At 41.1% G+C, this 6,401-nt stretch overlaps 1 pseudogene; it reads left to right on the forward strand.

Annotated features, from left to right (window-relative positions):
• Positions 1-517: 517 nt before the first annotated feature.
• Positions 518-1,673, forward strand: LOC116463498 (thyroid hormone receptor-associated protein 3-like; annotated as a pseudogene).
• Positions 1,674-6,401: the final 4,728 nt, after the last annotated feature.

Here is a 6,401-nt window from a genome sequence, read left to right on the forward strand (position 1 = left end):
GGATAGGGAGGTGTTAAACCAGGTTTCTAGCTTATGCAATGGCATAGATAGGAGTGTCACTAACTGACATAGGAAGCAGAAAGAGGACTGGGTATGGAGCAGTGTCCTTGAGTTCTGATTTAAATACACTGAGTTTGAATTGCCAGTGAGTGATCATGGTAGATATGCTAAACAGGCAACAGGATACATGGGTTTAGCATTCATAGGAGAAGTCTGGGATATGCAATATATGTTTGGGAGTTATCAATATATAGATTGTAACTGAAGCAATGGGAGTGGAAGAGCTTGACTAGGAAGAGTATAGAGTGGGAAAGGAAGAGGGCTAGAGGAAAATGTATAGAGTAAATTCTGAGCATAGAGTAAGCTGAACACTGAAGTAGATAGTTGTAGGAAGGCAAATTGACACACTATTGCTATAACACAGGAAGGGTTGCTCGAAGAAAAAATATTTTTCTAAAACAAGCAATATGTGATTAGTGCAGAAACCTAAGGGAATGAAGAAGAAAAAAAAGAACACATGGGAGCCAAAGAAGACTTGTCCACAGGAAAGTCTTTCTTTGTGATTATTCAAGAGACACAGGTCAATGTCCGGATGGAATCTTTTGATGAGGACCTTGCATAACCCAGTGGATTATTGGCTCAGGAACACAAGCTTTGTCAGGATTTAGTTCACAGCAACAAAAAGGAACAGAAATTTTGTCCCATTTTCCAGCACATACAGTCAGCTCTGTCTCAGTGCAGCCCCTCAGAATTGTTTGCCCACCGCAGATAGTGACCCTTGTTCACCATGTTGTGGAGCATCACTTTCACTCCTCAGGATGATGTTGTATGAATGCTTTAATAAATACCTAAACTGAGCAGGATGCAGCTAAAAACAAGAAAAGCCCAGAGATACACAGGAGGTTAGACATTTCCCTCAACACATTCAAAAAGCATGGCCTGGCTCATGATGAAATGAGAATTCCCCAGCAACTTAGCTATAAGGCCAAAGGAAAATATAAAAAAGGTCCCATTGATCTTCACCTTGATATTAAACATGGTAAAAAACATAAGGAGAAAGACCTTAAAAGAGGTAAATCAAGAGAATCAGTGGATTTCCGAGACTCAAGTCACTTAAGGGAAAGATCAGCTGAGAAAACAGAGAAAACTCAAGGGATCAAACAGGAAAAGCTGCCAGAACACAGACTGGCCCAGGTCATCATCTTCTTCCTCCCAGGCATCTCACTCTTGCAAAGCAGAAGTGTGCACTGAAGAAACAGAGGAGGGAAAGAAGAGCACCTGGGCTTTGAAAAATTGAGACTGGGGACCAAAACTTTGTGGGTCCAAGAGAAAGAGGAGCAGCAGAGCTCGAGGGACCTTCCCATTTCCAGCCAGGGGGAGTGGCTTGGGAAGAGTCAATTACTCTGGAATCACAGTAGCAACAGTGATTTTCAAAAGAGAAACCAGGACTAGCAGTGGAATCCAGAGTATACACTCAAAAGCAAGAAGTGTTACTCACACAATGACCGTGAAGTTGAAGGCAGAGAGAAGTGGGTGAGCCAGAGCCAGGGCCAAGGTTGGGGAAGTTCATGTTTCAGAAGCCTAGCCCCAGCCCCAGATGGGCCCATGACAAGTTCAGTGGGGAGGAAGGGGAGACTGGAGATAATGAGAGTGGGACAGAGAACCTAGGATAATTTATAGCCCACAACTCAGTGGGGGCTGCTTTTGACAGGAGCCCTTGCCTAGGGGAGAGAAGCACTAGGAAGATGGCGGGTGAGGAGCTAACAGAGGAGCCTCAAGAAGATTCTGAAGATCTTACCCTCAACCCCACCAGCCTTGTGGAATCCTGCTACAGCCGAAAGTATCCCACGTGCTGCATCCCATGGACAGGAGAGGCTGGCCACAGAGCCTGGGGTGAAGCTCTGCCCTTCAACAGAACAAAGCACACTGGGCTTTAGCTGAGTTTCTCATTTCTTCTCTATGTGTAGGGTAGAGACTAGGGCAGCAAGGGAAACTGATGTTTAGATTTTGGGTTATTTCCTATTAGAAACCCATAATTTTGTGCTTAATTTCATTTCATTGGGAGCTAAAAGGATTAATTTGATGATTTTTAATCTCTTTTCCCATCTTGATTTTAAAAGCACCCCCCACCTCACCCCACTTTTTAGGCATTTGTAGTCGCATTAGCAGAAATATTTAATTTGGGCAACTTGAGTCTTTGTGAAAAAAACAATGTGAATAAACAATGTGAATGAAAGCATGTGAATAAGCATTGAAGCGTTCACCTCAGTTTGGAGCCACACTGCTGGAATCCTTGTGAAAGCCAGTGTTGTATGTCAGCGGGGAGTTAAGGTCTTTCTGACTACCTCGTGTTCCCTTTCTCTCACAGCCATGTCTCCTGTGGAGCAGCTCCCGACCACACCCCAGTCCCATATTTTCTGATTTCTCCAGGGCTGGGCTTCCCATTCCCCACCTGCAGCTCCATTGTCCCAGACTTTCTAGTCTGGAAACTTGATGGCAGTTTCTGGTCTATTTTCTGAGAAACTCCTAAATTCTATTATCTTTACAAATGTAAGGTGAGAAAATAATTTTTTTCAATATTTTCATTAATCTTTTGGTAAAATTTGTAACAACCATAATCAGTTAAGGAAGGTAATTAGGAGCGAGTGGTTTGTGTGGGGTTTTTTTTTTGTTGTTGTTGTTGTTGTTAATTTTTTTCTCCCCCTCCTTTTTTTTCTTTTTTGACAGAGTTTTGCTCTTGTTGCCCAGGCTAGAGTACAATGGCATGATCTCAGCTCACCGCAACCTCTGCCTCCTGGGTTCAAGCGATTCTCCAGCCTTAGCCTCCTGAATAGCAGGGATTACAGGCACCCACTACCATGCCAGGCTGATTTTTGTATTTTTAGTAGAGATGGGGTTTCGCCATGTTGGCCAGGCTGGTCTCGAACTCCTGACCTCAGGTGATCTGCCCAAGTTGGCAGATCCCAAAGTGCTGGGATTACAGGTATGAGCCACCGCACTCAGCCACCTTTGCACCTTTTTTTTTTTTTTTTTAACAAAAAAAACCTTTAAGCTCTAAGTTGAAACATTTGTAGATGTTTGGGGAGAAAAATATCCTCTTAAAAGGGTCTTTGTGCTTGCCTTCTAGGAAGGCAGTCCTGAGCACACAGCCCTTAAAACACATGTGGACTGCACCCCTCTCCTTACTTTATTACATTTCTGTAGTTAAGTTGGTTTTACTTGAATGATTCATGGTTGGGGAAAAAGAGGAAAAATTTCTTAAAATTTGTTTCAAATCTTCCTGTAAATAAGTAAATTAATTAAATAAAATAAATGAAGTGACAGGCATAAAAAAGGAAAAGATAAAGAACACAAAAGTCTATCATCATTGTAGAGCAGAGATCATTGTTATGAATATTTTATGTATTTATTTCCAGCCATTTAAACTATAAACTATATTACATATTTCATGTCAATGAGATTAGAGAACATACGGGGCTTAATATCTCGTTTATTTCCTTTCCATGACATTATGAATGATTTGAAAACACCACTTGCATGTGTGCATAATATTCCATCATGTGGATGAGAAATTTTTAACAACATTTTACTCTGATAGTATGATTCGTAGGTAGAAAGTTGTCCTCTGTTTGAGTACGGAAGATTAGAGTGGATTTAGTTTCAATTTGGAAGGCAGAGGAGGGCCTATTGGGCATGAAACGTCTGGACTAGAATTATAACTTTCATGAAGTTAGAATTATTTTATGAGATCAGTGCTTATTTTCTTCTTTAAACTTGAAATTGTTCCTCTATTCTAGTTTTCCAAACCCACCAACTACATGAGAGAGCTGGTGGTTTGAATATAATATTGAGTTCCAGAGGCATTATTATTATTATAGTAGGATAGATAAAAAGTTGCCTAAATTGCAGGCAAAATAAGCCATTCTGCCATTTTTGGTTTTCTATAATGAGAAAATTCCAGGAGCAAAGGCACTCAAGACTAACATGCATTTGCAGTATCTTCCAGAGGTAGATACAGTCACACAGCATGTTTATGGATGTGACAAATGCCTCCTGCATTTGTATTTCAAATAGTTTGGGATGTTAGAATTGGAGGAACTTTATAAAGAGTAAATAAAGGAAAGGCAATTAAAAACAACAAAACAGCAGTTCTGAACTGGGGGCGGGTATGTAGGAAAGAGCAGAGAGCCAGCGTCATTTCCAGAGAAGCCTACAAAACTGGGCATCCACTCGTCCTGGCTTAATAACGGAATCTGAGGAGCCAGTGCCCTAATACCAAGTTGTTCTTTCAGAACCTTGCAAGCTGTTACCCCAAGAAAACAGACGTCAAACAGTTGTTCCTTTTCTTTTGTAGCTCGGAACAGGGTGTTATTAGTGGCTAAATTTGGTTTCTTACCGTTATGGCCAAATGGCTATCCCCATTCCAAGCCTGAACCTGGACAGTTCACTTAACCTTCTGAACCTAGTTTCCTCACTGTGATATTCTGCATGAGTTCACTCTATGGCAAGAGACAGTATGTGTTAAGGTATATCGGGAAATCTAAGGTATATTGTACTGTATGAATAAAAGTGAAAACTTTTTCTAGCAATTTTGCAGGTGTAATAACAGGATTTTATAGACCATTATATCTACAAATGCAGTTCTAAGGTAGGTCACAATGAGAGGAGGAATTATTTTTCCCCCATTATCATCTCCTGCCTGTGATTTGCATTTGATATTTAATACAATAATTTTCACTTGGTTTTGAAGTCAATGAAATGGCTACCTCATGTCCTCTGACTCTTCTGGATAATTTGACTTCCTTTGAGGTTTTATTGTTGATAACAAGTGCAAAGCCCCTTGGAAGACTTTTTGGTAAGTAATTTCAAGGACGTGTTGAGAGACGAAGTGTTATCTGAGGCATAAACTTTTTCCTTATGGGTTAGGACCACAGTCTTTTACGGAAATAGTTCAACAGTTATGGTGACAGACAGTGTGTGGTCTGGAACAATCTCTCCCATGTGCAATTCATATATCCACGAGACACCTGTGGAGCTCAGATAGTATTTAATGTGAATGATGCCTTCCCACTTTCGTTTCCCTTGCTTAAGGTCAGGTGTACCATAAGATCCACTTTAGTCAGTACTCTATTATCTCTCAGTGACAACAACTTAGGAGCGTTCAACAAATATGTAATCTGACTATGTATGTACCAGATTGATCCAGGAATACAGTGGCTAGTGACTCCGAGTTTGTAGTCATATTTCTTTGTTAAAAAATGTTTTTAGTTTTCTTCCAAGAATGAATATTGTGCAGCCCATTTTTATGAGGGAGAGTACTCACCCAATATACCTCTCCCACCAACTACCAAAGAAAATATCTAGGCATTTCCATCTTTCGCATATGATTTCATACATTTGTCTAGTTCACCAATGGTTAATGTTTCTTTGCGGGCCAGGTCCTCAATTCCACTTTGCTTCCTTGAACACTCACTTGTTTGTCCCACTGAACCATAGGCTTGCTTCCTTGTCAATGGCTGAGAAATCCTTAACGTCCTTCACATGTTCTTGCTTGTCCTTTGTTTTGCCAGCAGCATTGTGTCCATCACCATTTGGCATGTGCCTGTTGAGTGGCAAGGCCTCATGGTCTACACTGTTTCAATTATTTACTTCTTATCTTGCTCTTACGTGGGCATTTTTGTTTATTTCCCTAGGCCATGTCATTGAATTAATGAGAGTGAAATGTGCACATGACACAGCTCTATTCTGTATTTGGGATCAGCCCCCGGGCTTGGCACATGGCTTCCATGACCTCAGCTCCAACACCATCATTCACCTGTTTCAATTCTGCCCCAGATGTGCACCAGAGAGGGCCGGAGCAACATTCTGGCTCTGTGGCCATGCCTGTGTGGACCAGATTCTGTAGCCTGTCAAGTTTGGTTGATGTCCCTCAGTTTCTAAGCTTTGGGAGTCTCTTGCTAATGCACCAAAGGGTAAGAGTACTTGATCCCTGTTCTGCTCTTTTATTATCTGTCTGACTTCATTTATTTGGGGGCATGAGTATCTGGAACATTATCTGGAAATTGGGAGGCATAGAAATCAACCCTATGTATACAAATAGATAAACTCAGAATTCGTTCGACAAAACATTTATAAACTGATTTTTAGAAATCTTAACGGTTTGTCCCTCTCTTTTGCTGCTTGGGAAATGAACATGACAGAAGGCTTAGGCTGCCCTTGGACTCTCCATAGGGATCAACACCAGAGGTTCATGGACCACCCAGAAAGAAAACTCGCATCAATGGGTATATGTTCATTTTCATGGAAAATGTTTTATGGCTTTCATCAGATTCTCAAAGGAGTCAGAACCCCTCCACCCCAATTATTCACCATTGCTCTGAGGGATTTTCTTATCCAGTTTG

This window comes from Hylobates moloch, unplaced genomic scaffold, assembly GCF_009828535.3.
Source record: "Hylobates moloch isolate HMO894 unplaced genomic scaffold, HMol_V3 SCAFFOLD_39, whole genome shotgun sequence".
Taxonomy (NCBI): domain Eukaryota; kingdom Metazoa; phylum Chordata; class Mammalia; order Primates; family Hylobatidae; genus Hylobates; species Hylobates moloch.